Genomic DNA, 22,061 nt, shown 5'->3' on the forward strand with positions numbered 1-22,061 from the left:
AAACGCAGTTTCTTCCCAGCCCTGATGTGGCTGAAGTAGAACTTCTGCTCTGCCGGGTCCTACATGGCGCTAGAGCTGCAAGGCACAAAGTCCTGCCTTGTTTCCACAAGGGAAGACAAGTCCCTCAGGTCCAGCTTCCAGCTCTTTCGGCAGCTAAGAAACAACTCGCTCTGCACAGTGCTCTTACAGCCTACCGGGAACATCTCTTCCAAAGGCCTGTGAAACGCAGTTTCGTTGCAGGCCTGATCTGGCTGAAGTAGAACTTCTGCTCTGGGTGGGCCACATGGCCCTAGAGCTGAAAGGCACAACGTGCAGGCTTCTTTCCAAAGGGCGAGTTGGGCCCCACAGCATCTTGCTTCCAGCTCTTTGGGAAGCTAAGAAACAACTCGCTCTGCACAGTGCTCTTACAGCCTAGCGGGAGCATCTCTTCCAAAGGCCTGTGAAACGCATTTTCTTTGCAGGCCTGATCTGGCTGAAGTAGGACTTCTGCTCTGGGTGTGCCACATGGCCCTAGAGCTGAAAGGCACAACGTGAAGGCTTCTTTCCAAAGGGTGAGTTGGGCCCCTCAGCATCTTGCTTCCAGCTCTTTGGGAAGCTAAGAAACAACTCGCTCTGTACAGTGCTCTTACAGCCTAGCGGGAACATCTCTTACAAAGGCCTGTGAAACGCATTTTCTTTGCAGGCCTGATCTGGCTGAAGTGGAACTTTGGCTCTGGGTGTGCCACATGGCCCTAGAGCTGAAAGGCACAACGTGCAGGCTTCTTTCCAAAGGGAGAGTTGGGCCACACAGCATCTTGCTTCCAGCTCTTTGGGAAGCTAAGAAACAACTCGCTCTGCACAGTGCTCTTACAGCCTACCGGGAACATCTCTTCCAAAGGCCTGTGAAACGCAGTTTCTTTGCAGGCCTGATCTGGCTGAAGTGGAACTTCTGCTCTGGATGTGCCACATTGACCTAGAGCTCAAAGGCACAACGTGCAGGCTTCTTAAAAAAGGGGGAGGTGGGACCCAGAGCATCTTGCTTCCAGCTCTTTGAGAAGCTAAGAAAGAACTCGCTCTGCACAGCGCTCTTACAGCCTACCGGGAACATCTCTTACGAAGGCCTGTGAAACGCAGTTTCTTTGCAGTCCTGATGTATCTGAAGTAGAATTCTGCTCCGGGTGTGCTACATACCCCAAGAGCTGAAAGACACAACGTGCAGTCTCCTATCCAAAGGGCGAGTTGGTCCCCAAAGCATCTTGCTTCCAGCTCTTTGGAAGCTGAGAAACAACTCGCTCTGCACAGTGCTCTTACAGCCTACCGGGAACATCTCTTACGAAGGCCTGTGAAACGCAGTTTCTTTGCAGGCCTGATCTGGCTGAAGTAGAACTTCTGCTCTGGGTGTGCTACATTGCCCTAGAGCTGAAAGGAACAACGTGCAGTCTCAGTTCCAAAGGGCGATTTGGGGCCCAGAGAATCTTGCTTCCATCTCTTTGTGAAGCGAAGAAACAACTCGCTCTGCACAGTGCTCTTACAGCCTACCGTGAACATCTCTTCCAAAGGCCTGTGAAACGCAGTTTCTTTGCAGGCCTGATCTGGCTGAAGTAGAACTTCTGCTCTGGGTGTGCCACATGGCCCTAGAGCTGAAAGGCAAAACGTGCAGGCTTCTTTCCAAAGGGTGAGTTGGGCCCCTCAGCATCTTGCTTCCAGCTCTTTGGGAAGATAAGAAACAACTCGCTCTGTACAGTGCTCTTACAGCCTACCGGGAACATCTGTTACAAAGGCCTGTGAAACGCATTTTCTTTGCAGGCCTGATCTGGCTGAAGTGGAACTTTTGCTCTGGGTGTGCCACATGGCCCTAGAGCTGAAAGGAACAACGTGCACGCTTCTTTCCAAAGGGAGAGTTGGGCCGCAGAGCATCTTGCTTCCAGCTCTTTGGGAAGCTAAGAAACAACTCGCTCTGCACAGTGCTCTTACAGCCTACCGGGAACATCTCTTACAAAGGCCTGTGAAAGGCAGTTTCTTTGCAGGCCTGATCTGGCTGAAGTAGAACTTCTGCTCTGGGTGTGCCACATGGCCCTAGAGCTTTAAGACACAACGTGCAGGCTTCTTTCCAAACGGCGTGTTGGGCCCCAAAGCCTCTTGCTTCCAGCTCTTTGGGAAGCTAAGAAACAACTCGCTCTGCAGACCTCTCTTACAGCCAACCGGGAGCATCTCTTGCAAAGGCCTGAGAAATGCAGTTTCCTTGCAGGCCTTATCTCGCTGAGGTAGAACTGCTTCTATGCCATATCCTACTTCGGCCTAGAGTTGCAAGGCTCAAAGTCCTGCCTTGACTCCTCAAGGGCAGACAGGCCCCACAGCGTGGGGCTTCAACCTCTTTAGGCCGCTAAGAAACAACTTGCTCTGCGCTGGTGTTTTACAGCCTACAGGGAACGAGTCTTACAAAGGCGTGTGAAACGCAGTTTCTTCCCAGCCCTGATGTGGCTGAAGAAGAACTTCTGCTCTGCCGGGTCCTACATGGCGCTAGAGCTGCAAGGCACAAAGTCCTGCCTTGTTTCCACAAGGGTAGACAAGTCCCTCAGGTCCAGCTTCCAGCTCTTTGGGAAGCTAAGAAACAACTCGCTCTGCACAGTGCTCTTACAGCCTACCGGGAACATCTCTTCCAAAGGCCTGTGAAACGCAGTTTCTTTGCAGGCCTGATCTGGCTGAAGTAGGGCTTCTGCTCTAGGTGTGCAACTTTGCCCTAGAGCTGAAAGGCACAACGTGCAGGCTTCTTTCCAAAGGGCGAGTTGGGCCCCACAGCATCTTGCTTCCAGCTCTTTGGGAAGCTAAGAAACAACTCGTTCTGCACAGTGCTCTTCCAACCAAGTGAAAACATCTCTTCCAAAGGAATGTGAAACGCAGTTTCTTTTCAGCCCTCATCTGGCTGATGTAGAACTTCTGCTCTGCCATGTGCAACATGGCCCTAGAGATGCAAGGCACAAAGTCCTGCCTTGTTTCACCAAGGGAGACTAGTACCTCAGCGTCCAGCTTCCAGCTCTTGGAGCAGCTTTGAAAAAGCTTGCTGTGCACAGGGCTCTTCCAGCCTACCTGGAAGATGTCTTACAAAGGCCTGTGAAACGCAGTTTCGTTGCAGGCCTGATCTGGCTGAAGTAGAACTTCTGCTCTGGGTGGGCCACATGGCCCTAGAGCTGAAAGGCACTACGTGCAGGCTTCTTTCCAAAGGGCGAGTTGGGCCCCACAGCATCTTGCTTCCAGCTCTTTGGGAAGCTAAGAAACAACTCGCTCTGCACAGTGCTCTTACAGCCTACCGGGAGCATCTCTTCCAAAGGCCTGTGAAACGCAGTTTCTTTGCAGGCCTGATCTGGCTGACGTAGGACTTCTGCTCTGGGTGTGCCACATGGCCCTAGAGCTGAAAGGCACAACGTGCAGGCTTCTTTCCAAAGGGTGAGTTGGGCCCCTCAGCATCTTGCTTCCAGCTCTTTGGGAAGCTAAGAAACAACTCGCTCTGTACAGTGCTCTTACAGCCTAGCGGGAACATCTCTTACAAAGGCCTGTGAAACGCATTTTCTTTGCAGGCCTGATCTGGCTGAAGTGGAACTTTGGCTCTGGGTGTGCCACATGGCCCTAGAGCTGAAAGGCACAACGTGCAGGCTTCTTTCCAAAGGGAGAGTTGGGCCACACAGCATCTTGCTTCCAGCTCTTTGGGAAGCTAAGAAACAACTCGCTCTGCACAGTGCTCTTACAGCCTACCGGGAACATCTCTTCCAAAGGCCTGTGAAACGCAGTTTCTTTGCAGGCCTGATCTGGCTGAAGTGGAACTTCTGCTCTGGATGTGCCACATTGACCTAGAGCTCAAAGGCACAACGTGCAGGCTTCTTAAAAAAGGGGGAGGTGGGACCCAGAGCATCTTGCTTCCAGCTCTTTGGGAAGCTAAGAAAGAACTCGCTCTGCACAGCGCTCTTACAGCCTACCGGGAACATCTCTTACGAAGGCCTGTGAAACGCAGTTTCTTTGCAGTCCTGATGTATCTGAAGTAGAATTCTGCTCCGGGTGTGCTACATAGCCCAAGAGCTGAAAGACACAACGTGCAGTCTCCTATCCAAAGGGCGAGTTGGTCCCCAAAGCATCTTGCTTCCAGCTCTTTGGAAGCTGAGAAACAACTCGCTCTGCACAGTGCTCTTACAGCCTACCGGGAACATCTCTTACAAAGGCCTGTGAAACGCAGGTTCTTGGCAGGCCTGATCTGGCTGAAGTAGAACTTCTGCTCTGGGTGTGCTACATTGCCCTAGAGCTGAAAGGAACAACGTGCAGTCTCAGTTCCAAAGGGCGATTTGGGGCCCAGAGAATCTTGCTTCCATCTCTTTGTGAAGCGAAGAAACAACTCGCTCTGCACAGTGCTCTTACAGCCTACCGTGAACATCTCTTCCAAAGGCCTGTGAAACGCAGTTTCTTTGCAAGCCTGATCTGGCTGAAGTAGGACTTCTGCTCTGGGTGTGCTACGTTGCCCAAGAGCTGAAAGGCACAACGTGCACGCTTCTTTCCAAAGGGAGAGTTGGGCCCCAGAGCATCTTGCTTCCAGCTCTTTGGGAAGCTAAGAAACAACTCGCTCTGCACAGTGCTCTTACAGCCTACCGGGAGCATCTCTTCCAAAGGCCTGTGAAACGCAGTTTCTTTGCAGGCCTGATCTGGCTGAAGTAGGACTTCTGCTCTGGGTGTGCCACATGGCCCTAGAGCTGAAAGGCACAACGTGCAGGCTTCTTTCCAAAGGGAGAGTTGGGCCACACAGCATCTTGCTTCCAGCTCTTTGGGAAGCTAAGAAACAACTCGCTCTGCACAGTGCTCTTACAGACTACTGGGAACATCTCTTCCAAAGGCCTGTGAAACGCAGTTTCTTTGCAGGCCTGATCTGGCTGAAGTAGAATTCTGCTCCGGGTGTGCTACATAGCCCAAGAGCTGAAAGACACAACGTGCAGTCTCCTATCCAAAGGGCGAGTTGGTCCCCAAAGCATCTTGCTTCCAGCTCTTTGGAAGCTGAGAAACAACTCGCTCTGCACAGTGCTCTTACAGCCTACCGGGAACATCTCTTCCAAAGGCCTGTGAAACGCAGTTTCTTCCCAGCCCTGATCAGGCTGAAGTAGAACCTCTGCTGTGCCGGGTCCTACATTGCGCTAGAGCTGCAAGGCACAAAGTCTTGCCTTGTTTTCGCAAGAGTAGACAAGTCCCTCAGGTCCAGATTCCAGCCCTTTCGGCAGCTAAGAAACAACTCCCTCTGCACAGTGCTCTTACAGCCTACCGGGAACATCTCTTCCAAAGGCCTGTGAAACGCAGTTTCTTTGCAGGCCTGATCTGGCTGAAGTAGAACTTCTGCTCTGTGTGTGCCACATGGCCCTAGAGGTGAAAGACACAACGTGCAGGCTTCTTTCCAAACGGCGTGTTGGGCCCCAAAGCCTCTTTCTTCCAGCTCTTTGGGAAGCTAAGAAACAACTCGCTCTGCAGACCTCTCTTACAGCCAACCGGGAGCATCTCTTGCAAAGGCCTGAGAAATGCAGTTTCTTTGCAGGCCTTATCTCGCTCAGGTAGAACTGCTACTATGCCGTGTCCCACATTGGCCTAGAGTTGCAAGGCTCAAAGTCCTGCCTTGACCCCTCAAGGGCAGACAGGCCCCTCAGCGTGGGGAGTCCACCTCTTTGGGCAGCTAAGAAACAACTTGCTCTGCACTGGTGTTTTACAGCCTACAGGGAACGAGTCTTACAAAGGCCTGCGAAACGCTGTTTCTTCCCAGCCCTGATGTGGCTGAAGTAGAACTTCTGCTCTGCCGGGTCCTACATGGCGCTAGAGCTGCAAGGCACAAAGTCCTGCCTTGTTTCCACAAGGGTAGACAAGTCCCTCAGGTCCAGCTTCCAGCTCTTTCGGCAGCTAAGAAACAACTCGCTCTGCACAGTGCTCTTACAGCCTACCGGGAACATCTCTTCCAAAGGCCTGTGAAACGCAGTTTCTTTGCAGGCCTGATCTGGCTGAAGTAGAACTTCTGCTCTGGGTGTGCTACGTTGCCCTGGAGCTGAAAGGCACAATCCGCAGGCTTCTTTCCAAAGGGCGAGTTGGGCCCCACAGCATCTTCCTTCCAGCTCTTTGGGAAGCTAAGAAACAACTGGCTCTGCAGACCTCTCTTACAGCCAACTGGGAGCATCTCTTGCAAAGGCCTGAGAAATGCAGTTTCTTTGCAGACCTTATCTCGCTGAGGTAGAACTGCTGCTATGCCATATCCTACCTTGGCCTAGAGTTGCAAGGCTCAAAGTCCTGCCTTGACTCCTCAAGGGCAGACAGGCCCCACAGCGTGGGGCTTCCACCTCTTTAGGCCGCTAAGAAACAACTTGCTCTGCACTGGTGGTTTACAGCCTACAGGGAACGAGTCTTACAAAGGCCTGTGAAATGCAGTTTATTCCAAGCCCTCATGTGGCTGAAGTAGAACTTCTGCTCTGCCGGGTCCTACATGGCGCTAGATCTGCAAGGCGCAAAGTCCTGCCTTGATTCCACAAGGGTAGACAAGTCCCTCAGGTCCAACATCCAGCTCTTTCGGCAGCTAAGAAACAACTCGCTCTGCATAGGGCTCCTACAGCCTACCAGGAACATGTCTTACAAAGGACTGGAAAACGCAGTTTCTTTGCAGGCCTGATCTGGCTGAAGTAAGTCTTCTGGTCTGGGTGTGCTACTTTGCCCTAGAGCTGAAAGGCACAACGTGCAGGCTTCTTTCCAAAGGGCGAGTTGGGCCCCACAGCATCTTGCTTCCAGCTCTTGGGGAACCTAAGAAACAACTCGCTCTGCACAGTGCTCTTACAGCCTAGTGGGAACATCTCTTCCAAACGCCCGTGAAATGCAGTTTCTTTGAAGGCCTGATCTGGCTGATGTAGGACTTCTTGTCTGGGTGTGCTACTTTGCCCTAGAGCTGAAAGGCACAACGTGCAGGTTTCTTTCCAAAGGGCGAGTTGGGCCCCACAGCATCTTGCTTCCAGCTCTTTGGGAAGCTAAGAAACCACTCGCTCTGCAGAGTGCTCTTACGGCCAACCGGGAACATCTCTTCCAAAGGCCTGTGAAACGCAGTTTCTTTGCAGGCCTGATCTGGCTGAAGTAGGACTTCTGCTCTCCGTGTGCTACTTTGCCCTAGAGCTGAAAGGCGCAACGTGCAGGCTACTTTCCAAAGGGCGAGTTGGGCCCCACAGCATCTTGCTTCCAGCTCTTTGGGAAGCGAAGAAACAACTCGCTCTGCACAGTGCTCTTACAGCCTACCGGGAACATCTCTTCCAAAGGCCTGTGAAACGCAGTTTCTTCCCAGCCCTGATCAGGCTGAAGTAGAACTTCTGCTCTGCCGGGTCCTACATGGCGCTAGAGCTGCAAGGCACAAAGTCTTGCCTTGTTTCCGCAAGGGTAGACAAGTCCCTCAGGTCCAGATTCCAGCTCTTTCGGCAGCTAAGAAACAACTCGGTCTGCACAGTGCTCTTACAGCCTACCGGGAACATCTCTTCCAAAGGCCTGTGAAACGCAGTTTCTTTGCAAGCCTGATCTGGCTGAAGTAGGACTTCTGCTCTGGGTGTGCTACATTGCCCTAGAGCTGAAAGGCACTACGTGCAGGGTTCTTTCCAAAGGGCGAGTTGGGCCCCACAGCATCTTGCTTCCAGCTCTTTGGGAAGCTAACAAACAACTCGCTCTGCACAGTGCTCTTACAGCCTACCGGGAGCATCTCTTCCAAAGGCCTGTGAAACGCAGTTTCTTTGCAGGCCTGATCTGGCTGAAGTAGAACTTTGCTCTGGGTGTGCCACATTTCCCTAGAGCTGAAAGGCACAACGTGCAGGCTTCTTTCCAAAGGGCGAGTTGGGCCTCAGAGCATCTTGCTTCCAGCTCTTTGGGAAGCGAAGAAACCACTCGCTCTGCACAGTGCTCTTACAGCCTACCGGGAACATCTCTTCCAAAGGCCTGTGAAACGCAGTTTCTTTGCAGGCCTGATCTGGCTGAAGTAGAATTTCTGCTCTGGGTGTGCCACATGGCCCTAGAGCTAAAAGGCACAACATGCAGGCTTCTTTCCAAAGGGCGAGTTGGGCCCCAGAGCATCTTGCTTCCAGCTCTTTGGGAAGCTAAGAAACAAATCGCTCTGCACAGTGCTCTTACAGCTTACCGGGAACATCTCTTCCAAAGGCCTGTGAAACGCAGATTCCTTGCAGGCCTGATGTGGCTGAAGTAGGACTTCTGCTCTGGGTGTGCTACTTTGCCCTAGAGCTGAAAGGCACAACGTGCAGGCTTCTTTCCAAAGGGCGAGTTGGGCCCCACAGCATCTTGCTTCCAGCTCTTTGGGAAGCAAAGAAACAACTCGCTCTGCACAGTGCTCTTACAGCCTACCGGGAACATCTCTTCCAAAGGCCTGTGAAACGCAGTTTCTTCCCAGCCCTGATCAGGCTGAAGTAGAACTTCTGCTCTGCCGGGTCCTACATGGCGCTAGAGCTGCAAGGCACAAAGTCTTGCCTTGTTTCCGCAAGGGTAGACAAGTCCCTCAGGTCCAGATTCCAGGTCTTTCGGCAGCTAAGAAACAACTCGTTCTGCACAGTGCTCTTCCAACCAAGTGAGAACATCTCTTCCAAAGGAATGTGAAACGCAGTTTCTTTTCAGCCCTCATCTGGCTGAAGTAGAACTTCTGCTCTGCCATGTGCAACATGGCCCTAGAGATGCAAGGCACAAAGTCCTGCCTTGTTTCACCAAAGGGAGACTAGTACCTCAGCGTCCAGCTTCCAGCTCTTGGAGCAGCTTTGAAACAGCTTGCTGTGCACAGGGCTCTTCCAGCCTACCTGGAAGATGTCTTACAAAGGCCTGTGAAACGCAGTTTCGTTGCAGGCCTGATCTGGCTGAAGTAGAACTTCTGCTCTGGGTGGGCCACATGGCCCTAGAGCTGAAAGGCACAACGTGCAGGCTTCTTTCCAAAGGGCGAGTTGGGCCCCACAGCATCTTGCTTCCAGCTCTTTGGGAAGCTAACAAACAACTCGCTCTGCACAGTGCTCTTACAGCCTACCGGGAGCATCTCTTCCAAAGGCCTGTGAAACGCAGTTTCTTTGCAGGCCTGATCTGGCTGAAGTAGGGCTTCTGCTCTGGGTGTGCTACTTGGCCCTAGAGCTGAAAGGCACAACGTGCAGGCTTCTTTCCAAAGGGCTTGTTGGGCCCCAAAGCCTCTTTCTTCCAGCTCTTTGGGAAGCTAAGAAACAACTCGCTCTGCAGACCTCTCTTACAGCCAACCGTGAGCATCTCTTGCAAAGGCCTGAGAAATGCAGTTTCCTTGCAGGCCTTATCTCGCTGAGGTAGAACTGCTGCTATGCCGTGTCCCACATTGGCCTAGAGTTGCAAGGCTCAAAGTCCTGCCTTGACTCCTCAAGGGCAGACAGGCCCCTCAGCGTGGGGATGCCACCTCTTTGGGCAGCTAAGAAACAACTTGCTCTGCACTGGTGTTTTACAGCCTACAGGGAACGAGTCTTACAAAGGCCTGCGAAACGCTGTTTCTTCCCAGCCCTGATGTGGCTGAAGTAGAACTTCTGCTCTGCCGGGTCCTACATGGCGCTAGAGCTGCAAGGCACAAAGTCCTGCCTTGTTTCCACAAGGGTAGACAAGTCCCTCAGGTCCAGCTGCCAGCTCTTTCGGCAGCTAAGAAACAACTCGCTCTGCACTGTGCTCTTACAGCCTACCGGGAACATCTCTTACAAAGGCCTGCGAAATGCAGTTTCTTTGCAGGCCTGATCTGGCTGAAGTAGAACTTCTGCTCTGGGTGTGCTACATTGACCTGGAGCTGAAAGGCACAATCTGCAGGCTTCTTTCCAAAGGGCGAGTTGGGCCCCACAGCATCTTGCTTCCAGCTCTTTGGGAAGCTAAGAAACAACTGGCTCTGCAGACCTCTCTTACAGCCAACTGGGAGCATCTCTTGCAAAGGCCTGAGAAATGCAGTTTCTTTGCAGACCTTATCTCGCTGAGGTAGAACTGCTGCTATGCCATATCCTACCTTGGCCTAGAGTTGCAAGGCTCAAAGTCCTGCCTTGACTCCTCAAAGGCAGACATGCCCCACAGCGTGGTGCTTCCACCTCTTTAGGCCGCTAAGAAACAACTTGCTCTGCACTGGTGTTTTACAGCCTACAGGGAACGAGTCTTACAAAGGCATGTGAAACGCAGTTTCTTCCCAGCCCTGATGTGGCTGAAGTAGAACTTCTGCTCTGCCGGGTCCTACATGGCGCTAGATCTGCAGGCGCAAAGTCCTGCCTTGATTCCACAAGGGTAGACAAGTCCCTCAGGTCCAACATCCAGCTCTTTCGGCAGCTAAGAAACAACTCGCTCTGCATAGGGCTCGTACAGCCTACCGGGAACATGTCTTACAAAGGACTGTGAAACGCAGTTTCTTCCCAGCCCTGATCAGGCTGAAGTAGAACTTCTGCTCTGGGTGTGCCACATTGACCTAGAGCTCAAAGGCACAACGTGCAGGCTTCTTTCCAAAGGGCGAGTTGGGACCCAGAGCATCTTGCTTCCAGCTCTTTGGGAAGCTAAGAAACAACTCGCTCTGCACAGTGCTTTTACAGCCTACCGGGAACATGACTTACAAAGGCCTGTGAAACGCAGTTTCTTTGCAGGCCTGATCTGGCTGAAGTAGAACTTTGCTCTGGGTGTGCCACATATCCCTAGAGCTGAAAGGCACAACGTGCAGGCTTCTTTCCAAAGGGCGAGTTGGGCCTCAGAGCATCTTGCTTCCAGCTGTTTGGGAAGCGAAGAAACAACTCGCTGTGCACAGTGCTCTTACAGCCTACCGGGAACATCTCTTCTAAAGGCCTGTGAAACGCAGTTTCTTTGCAGGCCTGATCTGGCTGAAGTAGAATTTCTGTTCTGGGTTTGCCACATGGCCCTGGAGCTGAAAGGCACAACGAGCAGGCTTCTTTCCAAAGGGCGTGTTGGGCCCCAAAGCCTCTTCCTTCCAGCTCTTTGGGAAGCTAAGAAACAACTCGCTCAGCACACTGCTCTTAGAGCCTACCGGGAACATCTCTTCCAAAGGCCTGTGAAACGCAGTTTCTTTGCAGGCCTGATCTGGCTGAAGTAGGACTTCTGCTCTGGGTGTGCTACTTTGCCCTAGAGCTGAAAGGCACAACGTGCAGGCTTCTTTCCAAAGGGCGAGTTGGGCCCCACAGCATCTTGCTTCCAGCTCTTTGGGAAGCTAAGAAACCACTCGCTCTGCACATTGCTCTTACAGCCTACCGGGAACATCTCTTCCAAAGGCCTGTGAAACGCAGTTTCTTTGCAGGCCTGATCTGGCTGAAGTAGAATTTCTGCTCTGGGTGTGCCACATGGCCCTAGAGCTGAAAGGCACAACATGCTGGCTTGTTTCCAAAGGGCGTGTTGGGCCCCAAAGCCTCTTTCTTCCAGCTCTTTGGGAAGCTAAGAAACAACTCGCTCTGCAGACCTCTCTTACAGCCAACTGGGAGCATCTCTTGCAAAGGCCTGAGAAATGCAGTTTCTTTGCAGGCCTTATCTCGCTGAGGTAGAACTGCTGCTATGCCGTGTCCCACATTGGCCTAGAGTTGCAAGGCTCAAAGTCCTGCCTTGACTCCTCAAGGGCAGTCAGGCCCCTCAGCGTGGGGAGTCCACCTCTTTGGGCAGCTAAGAAACAACTTGCTCTGCACTGGTGTTTTACAGCCTACAGGGAACGAGTCTTACAAAGGCCTGCGAAACGCTGTTTCTTCCCAGCCCTGATGTGGCTGAAGTAGAACTTCTGCTCTGCCGGGTCCTACATGGCGCTAGAGCTGCAAGGCACAAAGTCCTGCCTTGTTTCCACAAGGGTAGACAAGTCCCTCAGGTCCAGCTTCCAGCTCTTTCGGCAGCTAAGAAACAACTCGCTCTGCACAGTGCTCTTACGGCCTACCGGGAACATCTCTTCCAAAGGCCTGTGAAACGCAGTTTCTTTGCAGGCCTGATCTGGCTGAAGTAGAACTTCTGCTCTGGGTGTGTTACGTTGCCCTGGAGCTGAAAGGCACAATCCGCAGGCTTCTTTCCAAAGGGCGAGTTGGGCCCCACAGCATCTTGCTTCCAGCTCTTTGGGAAGCTAAGAAACAACTGGCTCTGCAGACCTCTCTTACAGCCAACTCGGAGCATCTCTTGCAAAGGCCTGAGAAATGCAGTTTCTTTGCAGGCCTTATCTCGCTGAGGTAGAACTGCTGCTATGCCATATCCTACCTCGGCCTAGAGTTGCAAGGCTCAAAGTCCTGCCTTGACTCCTCAAGGGCAGACAGGCCCCACAGCGTGGGGCTTCCACCTCTTTAGGCCGCTAAGAAACAACTTGCTCTGCACTGGTGGTTTACAGCCTACAGGGAACGAGTCTTACAAAGGCCTGTGAAATGCAGTTTATTCCAAGCCCTCATGTGGCTGAAGTAGAACTTCTGCTCTGCCGGGTCCTACATGGCGCTAGATCTGCAAGGCGCAAAGTCCTGCCTTGATTCCACAAGGGTAGACAAGTCCCTCAGGTCCAACATCCAGCTCTTTCGGCAGCTAAGAAACAACTCGCTCTGCATAGGGCTCCTACAGCCTACCGGAAACATGTCTTACAAAGGACTGCGAAACACAGTTTCTTTGCAGGCCTGATCTGGCTGAAGTAATTCTTCTGGTCTGGGTGTGCTACTTTGCCCTAGAGCTGAAAGGCACAACGTGCAGGCTTCTTTCCAAAGGGCGAGTTGGGCCCCACAGCATCTTGCTTCCAGCTCTTGGGGAACCTAAGAAACAACTCGCTCTGCACAGTGCTCTTACAGCCTAGTGGGAACATCTCTTCCAAACGCCCGTGAAATGCAGTTTCTTTGAAGGCCTGATCTGGCTGATGTAGGACTTCTTGTCTGCGTGTGCTACTTTGCCCTAGAGCTGAAAGGCACAACGTGCAGGTTTCTTTCCAAAGGGCGAGTTGGGCCCCACAGCATCTTGCTTCCAGCTCTTTGGGAAGCTAAGAAACCACTCGCTCTGCAGAGTGCTCTTACGGCCAACCGGGAACATCTCTTCCAAAGGCCTGTGAAACGCAGTTTCTTTGCAGGCCTGATCTGCCTGAAGTAGGACTTCTGCTCTCCGTGTGCTACTTTGCCATAGAGCTGAAAGGCGCAACGTGCAGGCTACTTTCCAAAGGGCGAGTTGGGCCCCACAGCATCTTGCTTCCAGCTCTTTGGGAAGCGAAGAAACAACTCGCTCTGCACAGTGCTCTTACAGCCTACCGGGAACATCTCTTCCAAAGGCCTGCGAAACGCAGTTTCTTCCCAGCCCTGATCAGGCTGAAGTAGAACTTCTGCTCTGCCGGGTCCTACATGGCGCTAGAGCTGCAAGGCACAAAGTCTTGCCTTGTTTCCGCAAGGGTAGACAAGTCCCTCAGGTCCAGATTCCAGGTCTTTCGGCAGCTAAGAAACAACTCGTTCTGCACAGTGCTCTTCCAACCAAGTGAGAACATCTCTTCCAAAGGAATGTGAAACGCAGTTTCTTTTCAGCCCTCATCTGGCTGAAGTAGAACTTCTGCTCTGCCATGTGCAACATGGCCCTAGAGATGCAAGGCACAAAGTCCTGCCTTGTTTCACCAAAGGGAGACTAGTACCTCAGCGTCCAGCTTCCAGCTATTGGAGCAGCTTTGAAACAGCTTGCTGTGCACAGGGCTCTTCCAGCCTACCTGGAAGATGTCTTACAAAGGCCTGTGAAACGCAGTTTCGTTGCAGGCCTGATCTGGCTGAAGTAGAACTTCTGCTCTGGGTGGGCCACATGGCCCTAGAGCTGAAAGGCACAACGTGCAGGCTTCTTTCCAAAGGGCGAGTTGGGCCCCACAGCATCTTCCTTCCAGCTCTTTGGGAAGCTAAGAAACAACTGGCTCTGCAGACCTCTCTTACAGCCAACTGGGAGCATCTCTTGCAAAGGCCTGAGAAATGCAGTTTCTTTGCAGACCTTATCTCGCTGAGGTAGAACTGCTGCTATGCCATATCCTACCTTGGCCTAGAGTTGCAAGGCTCAAAGTCCTGCCTTGACTCCTCAAGGGCAGACAGGCCCCACAGCGTGGGGCTTCCACCTCTTTAGGCCGCTAAGAAACAACTTGCTCTGCACTGGTGGTTTACAGCCTACAGGGAACGAGTCTTACAAAGGCCTGTGAAATGCAGTTTATTCCAAGCCCTCATGTGGCTGAAGTAGAACTTCTGCTCTGCCGGGTCCTACATGGCGCTAGATCTGCAAGGCGCAAAGTCCTGCCTTGATTCCACAAGGGTAGACAAGTCCCTCAGGTCCAACATCCAGCTCTTTCGGCAGCTAAGAAACAACTCGCTCTGCATAGGGCTCCTACAGCCTACCAGGAACATGTCTTACAAAGGACTGGAAAACGCAGTTTCTTTGCAGGCCTGATCTGGCTGAAGTAAGTCTTCTGGTCTGGGTGTGCTACTTTGCCCTAGAGCTGAAAGGCACAACGTGCAGGCTTCTTTCCAAAGGGCGAGTTGGGCCCCACAGCATCTTGCTTCCAGCTCTTGGGGAACCTAAGAAACAACTCGCTCTGCACAGTGCTCTTACAGCCTAGTGGGAACATCTCTTCCAAACGCCCGTGAAATGCAGTTTCTTTGAAGGCCTGATCTGGCTGATGTAGGACTTCTTGTCTGGGTGTGCTACTTTGCCCTAGAGCTGAAAGGCACAACGTGCAGGTTTCTTTCCAAAGGGCGAGTTGGGCCCCACAGCATCTTGCTTCCAGCTCTTTGGGAAGCTAACAAACTACTCGCTCTGCACAGTGCTCTTACAGCCTACCAGGAGCATCTCTTCCAAAGGCCTGTGAAACGCAGTTTCTTTGCAGGCCTGATCTGGCTGAAGTAGAACTTTGCTCTGGGTGTGCCACATTGCCCTAGAGCTGAAAGGCACAACGTGCAGGCTTCTTTCCAAAGGGCGAGTTGGGCCTCAGAGCATCTTGCTTCCAGCTCTTTGGGAAGCGAAGAAACCACTCGCTGTGCACAGTGCTCTTACAGCCTACCGGGAACATCTCTTCCAAAGGCCTGTGAAACGCAGTTTCTTTGCAGGCCTGATCTGGCTGAAGTAGAATTTCTGCTCTGGGTGTGCCACATGGCCCTAGAGCTGAAAGGCACAACATGCAGGCTTCTTTCCAAAGGGCGTGTTGGGCCCCAAAGCCTCTTGCTTCCAGCTCTTTGGGAAGCTAAGAAACAACTCGCTCTGCAGACCTCTCTTACAGCCAACCGTGAGCATCTCTTGCAAAGGCCTGAGAAATGCAGTTTCCTTGCAGGCCTTATCTCGCTGAGGTAGAACTGCTGCTATGCCGTGTCCCACATTGGCCTAGAGTTGCAAGGCTCAAAGTCCTGCCTTGACTCCTCAAGGGCAGACAGGCCCCTCAGCGTGGGGATGCCACCTCTTTGGGCAGCTAAGAAACAACTTGCTCTGCACTGGTGTTTTACAGCCTACAGGGAACGAGTCTTACAAAGGCCTGCGAAACGCTGTTTCTTCCCAGCCCTGATGTGGCTGAAGTAGAACTTCTGCTCTGCCGGGTCCTACATGGCGCTAGAGCTGCAAGGCACAAAGTCCTGCCTTGTTTCCACAAGGGTAGACAAGTCCCTCAGGTCCAGCTTCCAGCTCTTTCGGCAGCTAAGAAACAACTCGCTCTGCACAGTGCTCTTACAGCCTACCGGGAACATCTCTTACAAAGGCCTGCGAAATGCAGTTTCTTTGCAGGCCTGATCTGGCTGAAGTAGAACTTCTGCTCTGGGTGTGCCACATTGCCCTGGAGCTGAAAGGCACAATCCGCAGGCTTCTTTCCAAAGGGCGAGTTGGGCCCCACAGCATCTTCCTTCCAGCTCTTTGGGAAGCTAAGAAACAACTGGCTCTGCAGACCTCTCTTACAGCCAACTGGGAGCATCTCTTGCAAAGGCCTGAGAAATGCAGTTTCTTTGCAGACCTTATCTCGCTGAGGTAGAACTGCTGCTATGCCATATCCTACCTTGGCCTAGAGTTGCAAGGCTCAAAGTCCTGCCTTGACTCCTCAAGGGCAGACAGGCCCCACAGCGTGGGGCTTCCACCTCTTTAGGCCGCTAAGAAACAACTTGCTCTGCACTGGTGGTTTACAGCCTACAGGGAACGAGTCTTACAAAGGCCTGTGAAATGCAGTTTATTCCAAGCCCTCATGTGGCTGAAGTAGAACTTCTGCTCTGCCGGGTCCTACATGGCGCTAGAACTGCAAGGCGCAAAGTCCTGCCTTGATTCCACAAGGGTAGACAAGTCCCTCAGGTCCAACATCCAGCTCTTTCGGCAGCTAAGAAACAACTCGCTCTGCATAGGGCTCCTACAGCCTACCGGGAACATGTCTTACAAAGGACTGCGAAACACAGTTTCTTTGCAGGCCTGATCTGGCTGAAGTAAGTCTTCTGGTCTGGGTGTGCTACTTTGCCCTAGAGCTGAAAGGCACAACGTGCAGGCTTCTTTCCAAAGGGCGAGTTGGGCCCCACAGCATCTTGCTTCCAGCTCTTGGGGAACCTAAGAAACAACTCAGTCTGCACAGTGCTCTTACAGCCTAGTGGGAACATCTCTTCCAAACGCCCGTGAAATGCAGTTTCTTTGAAGGCCTGATCTGGCTGATGTAGGACTTCTTGTCTGGGTGTGCTACTTTGCCCTAGAGCTGAAAGGCACAACGTGCAGGTTTCTTTCCAAAGGGCGAGTTGGGCCCCACAGCATCTTGCTTCCAGCTCTTTGGGAAGCTAAGAAACCACTCGCTCTGCAGAGTGCTCTTACGGCCAACCGGGAACATCTCTTCCAAAGGCCTGTGAAACGCAGTTTCTTTGCAGGCCTGATCTGCCTGAAGTAGGACTTCTGCTCTCCGTGTGCTACTTTGCCATAGAGCTGAAAGGCGCAACGTGCAGGCTACTTTCCAAAGGGCGAGTTGGGCCCCACAGTATCTTGCTTCCAGCTCTTTGGGAAGCGAAGAAACAACTCGCTCTGCACAGTGCTCTTACAGCCTACCGGGAACATCTCTTCCAAAGGCCTGTGAAACGCAGTTTCTTACCAGCCCTGATCAGGCTGAAGTAGAACTTCTGCTCTGCCGGGTCCTACATGGCGCTAGAGCTGCAAGGCACAAAGTCTTGCCTTGTTTCCGCAAGGGTAGACAAGTCCCTCAGGTCCAGATTCCAGCTCTTTCGGCAGCTAAGAAACAACTCGCTCTGCACAGTGCTCTTACAGCCTACCGGGAACATCTCTTCCAAAGGCCTGTGAAACGCAGTTTCTTTGCAAGCCTGATCTGGCTGAAGTAGGACTTCTGCTCTGGGTGTGCTACATTGCCCTAGAGCTGAAAGGCACTACGTGCAGGCTTCTTTCCAAAGGGAGAGTTGGGCCCCACAGCATCTTGCTTCCAGCTCTTTGGGAAGCTAAGAAACAACTCGCTCTGCACAGTGCTCTTACAGACTACCGGGAACATCTCTTCCAAAGGCCTGTGAACCGCAGTTTCTTTGCAGGCCTGATCTGGCTGAAGTAGAACTTCTACTCTGGGTGTGCCACATGGCCCTAGAGCTGAAAGGCACAACGTGCAGGCTTCTTTCCAAAGGGCGAGTTGGGCCGCAGAGCATCTTGCTTCCAGCTCTTTGGGAAGCTAAGAAAGAACTCGCTCTGCACAGCGCTCTTACAGCCTACCGGGAACATCTCTTACGAAGGCCTGTGAAACGCAGTTTCTTTGCAGTCCTGATGTATCTGAAGTAGAATTCTGCTGCGGGTGTGCTACATAGCCCAAGAGCTGAAAGACACAACGTGCAGTCTCCTATCCAAAGGGCGAGTTGGTCCCCAAAGCATCTTGCTTCCAGCTCTTTGGAAGCTGAGAAACAACTCGCTCTGCACAGTGCTCTTACAGCCTACCGGGAACATCTCTTACAAAGGCCTGTGAAACGCAGTTTCTTTGCAGGCCTGATCTGGCTGAAGTAGAACTTCTGCTCTGGGTGTGCTACATTGCCCTAGAGCTGAAAGGAACAACGTGCAGTCTCAGTTCCAAAGGGCGATTTGGGGCCCAGAGAATCTTGCTTCCATCTCTTTGTGAAGCGAAGAAACAACTCGCTCTGCACAGTGCTCTTACAGCCTACCGGGAACATCTCTTCCAAAGGCCTGTGAAACGCAGTTTCTTTGCAGGCCTGATCTGGCTGAAGTAGAACTTCTGCTCTGGGTGTGCCACATGGCCCTAGAGCTGAAAGGCAAAACGTGCAGGCTTTTTTCCAAAGGGTGAGTTGGGCCCCTCAGCATCTTGCTTCCAGCTCTTTGGGAAGCGAAGAAACCACTCGCTCTGCACAGTGCTCTTACAGCCTACCGGGAACATCTCTTCCAAAGGCCTGTGAAACGCAGTTTCTTTGCAGGCCTGATCTGGCTGAAGTAGAATTTCTGCTCTGGGTGTGCCACATGGCCCTAGAGCTGAAAGGCACAACATGCTGGCTTCATTCCAAAGGGCGTGTTGGGCCCCAAAGCCTCTTTCTTCCAGCTCTTTGGGAAGCTAAGAAACAACTCGCTCTGCAGACCTCTCTTACAGCCAACCGGGAGCATCTCTTGCAAAGGCCTGAGAAATGCAGTTTCTTTGCAGGCCTTATCTCGCTGAGGTAGAACTGCTGCTATGCCGTGTCCCACATTGGCCTAGAGTTGCAAGGCTCAAAGTCCTGCCTTGACTCCTCAAGGGCAGTCAGGCCCCTCAGCGTGGGGAGTCCACCTCTTTGGGCAGCTAAGAAACAACTTGCTCTGCACTGGTGTTTTACAGCCTACAGGGAACGAGTCTTACAAAGGCCTGCGAAACGCTGTTTCTTCCCAGCCCTGATGTGGCTGAAGTAGAACTTCTGCTCTGCCGGGTCCTACATGGCGCTAGAGCTGCAAGGCACAAAGTCCTGCCTTGTTTCCACAAGGGTAGACAAGTCCCTCAGGTCCAGCTTCCAGCTGTTTCGGCAGCTAAGAAATAACTCGCTCTGCACAGTGCTCTTACAGCCTACCGGGAACATCTCTTCCAAAGGCCTGTGAAACGCAGTTTCTTTGCAGGCCTGATCTGGCTGAAGTAGAACTTCTACTCTGGGTGTGCCACATGGCCCTAGAGCTGAAAGGCACAACGTGCAGGCTTCTTTCCAAAGGGCGTGTTGGGCCCCAAAGCCTCTTGCTTCCAGCTCTTTGGGAAGCTAAGAAACAACTCGCTCTGCAGACCTCTCTTACAGCCAACCGGGAGCATCTCTTGCAAAGGCCTGAGAAATGCAGTTTCTTTGCAGGCCTTATCTCGCTGAGGTAGAACTGCTGCTATGCCGTGTCCTACATCGGCCTAGAGTTGCAAGGCTCAAAGTCCTGCCTTGACTCCTCAAGGGCAGATACGCCCCACAGCGTGGGGCTTCCACCTCTTTGGGCAGCTAAGAAACAACTTGCTCTGCACTGGTGTTTTACAGCCTACAGGGAACGAGTCTTACAAAGGCCTGTGAAACGCAGTTTCTTCCCAGCCCTGATGTGGCTGAAGTAGAACTTCTGCTCTGCCGGGTCCTACATGGCGCTAGAGCTGCAAGGCACAAAGTCCTGCCTTGTTTCCACAAGGGTAGACAAGTCCCTCAGGTCCAGCTTCCAGCTCTTTCGGCAGCTAAGAAACAACTCGCTCTGCACAGTGCTCTTACAGCCTACCGGGAACATCTCTTCCAAAGGCCTGTGAAACGCAGTTTCTTTGCAAGCCTGATCTGGCTGAAGTAGGACTTCTGCTCTGGGTGTGCTACATTGCCCTAGAGCTGAAAGGAACTACGTGCAGGCTTCTTTCCAAAGGGCGAGTTGGGCCCCACAGCATCTTGCTTCCAGCTCTTTGGGAAGCGAAGAAACAACTCGCTCTGCACAGTGCTCTTACAGCCTACCGGGAACATCTCTTCCAACGGCCTGTGAAACGCAGTTTCTTTGCAGGCCTGATCTGGCTGAAGTAGAATTTCTGCTCTGGGTGTGCCACATGGCCCTAGAGCTGAAAGGCACAACATGCTGGCTTCTTTCCAAAGGGCGTGTTGGGCCCCAAAGCCTCTTGCTTCCAGCTCTTTGGGAAGCTAAGAAACAACTCGCTCTGCAGACCTCTCTTACAGCCAACCGGGAGCATCTCTTGCAAAGGCCTGAGAAATGCAGTTTCTTTGCAGGCCTTATCTCGCTGAGGTAGAACTGCTGCTATGCCGTGTCCCACATTGGCCTAGAGTTGCAAGGCTCAAAGTCCTGCCTTGACTCCTCAAGGGCAGTCAGGCCCCTCAGCGTGGGGAGTCCACCTCTTTGGGCAGCTAAGAAACAACTTGCTCTGCACTGGTGTTTTACAGCCTACAGGGAACGAGTCTTACAAAGGCCTGCGAAACGCTGTTTCTTCCCAGCCCTGATGTGGCTGAAGTAGAACTTCTGCTCTGCCGGGTCCTACATGGCGCTAGAGCTGCAAGGCACAAAGTCCTGCCTTGTTTCCACAAGGGTAGACAAGTCCCTCAGGTCCAGCTTCCAGCTCTTTCGGCAGCTAAGAAACAACTCGCTCTGCACAGTGCTCTTACAGCCTACCGGGAACATCTCTTACAAAGGCCTGTGAAACGCAGTTTCTTTGCAGGCCTGATCTGGCTGAAGTAGAACTTCTCCTCTGGGTGTGCTACGTTGCCCTGGAGCTGAAAGGCACAATCCGCAGGCTTCTTTCCAAAGGGCGAGTTGGGCCCCACAGCATCTTCCTTCCAGCTCTTTGGGAAGCTAAGAAACAACTGGCTCTGCAGACCTCTCTTACAGCTAACTGGGAGCATCTCTTGCAAAGGCCTGAGAAATGCAGTTTCTTTGCAGACCTTATCTCGCTGAGGTAGAACTGCTGCTATGCCATATCCTACCTTGGCCTAGAGTTGCAAGGCTCAAAGTCCTGCCTTGACTCCTCAAGGGCAGACAGGCCCCACAGCGTGGGGCTTCCACCTCTTTAGGCCGCTAAGAAACAACTTGCTCTGCACTGGTGGTTTACAGCCTACAGGGAACGAGTCTTACAAAGGCCTGTGAAATGCAGTTTATTCCAAGCCCTCATGTGGCTGAAGTAGAACTTCTGCTCTGCCGGGTCCTACATGGCGCTAGATCTGCAAGGCGCAAAGTCCTGCCTTGATTCCACAAGGGTAGACAAGTCCCTCAGGTCCAACATCCAGCTCTTTCGGCAGCTAAGAAACAACTCGCTCTGCATAGGGCTCCTACAGCCTACCGGGAACATGTCTTACAAAGGACTGCGAAACACAGTTTCTTTGCAGGCCTGATCTGGCTGAAGTAAGTCTTCTGGTCTGGGTGTGCTACTTTGCCCTAGAGCTGAAAGGCACAACGTGCAGGCTTCTTTCCAAAGGGCGAGTTGGGCCCCACAGCATCTTGCTTCCAGCTCTTGGGGAACCTAAGAAACAACTCGCTCTGCACAGTGCTCTTACAGCCTAGTGGGAACATCTCTTCCAAACGCCCGTGAAATGCAGTTTCTTTGAAGGCCTGATCTGGCTGATGTAGGACTTCTTGTCTGGGTGTGCTACTTTGCCCTAGAGCTGAAAGGCACAACGTGCAGGTTTCTTTCCAAAGGGCGAGTTGGGCCCCACAGCATCTTGCTTCCAGCTCTTTGGGAAGCTAAGAAACCACTCGCTCTGCAGAGTGCTCTTACGGCCAACCGGGAACATCTCTTCCAAAGGCCTGTGAAACGCAGTTTCTTTGCAGGCCTGATCTGCCTGAAGTAGGACTTCTGCTCTCCGTGTGCTACTTTGCCCTAGAGCTGAAAGGCGCAAGGTGCAGGCTACTTTCCAAAGGGCGAGTTGGGCCCCACAGCATCTTGCTTCCAGCTCTTTGGGAAGCGAAGAAACAACTCGCTCTGCACAGTGCTCTTACAGCCTACCGGGAACATCTCTTCCAAAGGCCTGTGAAACGCAGTTTCTTCCCAGCCCTGATCAGGCTGAAGTAGAACTTCTGCTCTGCCGGGTCCTACATGGCGCTAGAGCTGCAAGGCACAAAGTCTTGCCTTGTTTCCGCAAGGGTAGACAAGTCACTCAGGTCCAGATTCCAGCTCTTTCGGCAGCTAAGAAACAACTCGCTCTGTACAG

This window comes from Equus caballus, chromosome 27, assembly GCF_041296265.1.
Source record: "Equus caballus isolate H_3958 breed thoroughbred chromosome 27, TB-T2T, whole genome shotgun sequence".
Lineage (NCBI taxonomy): Eukaryota > Metazoa > Chordata > Mammalia > Perissodactyla > Equidae > Equus > Equus caballus.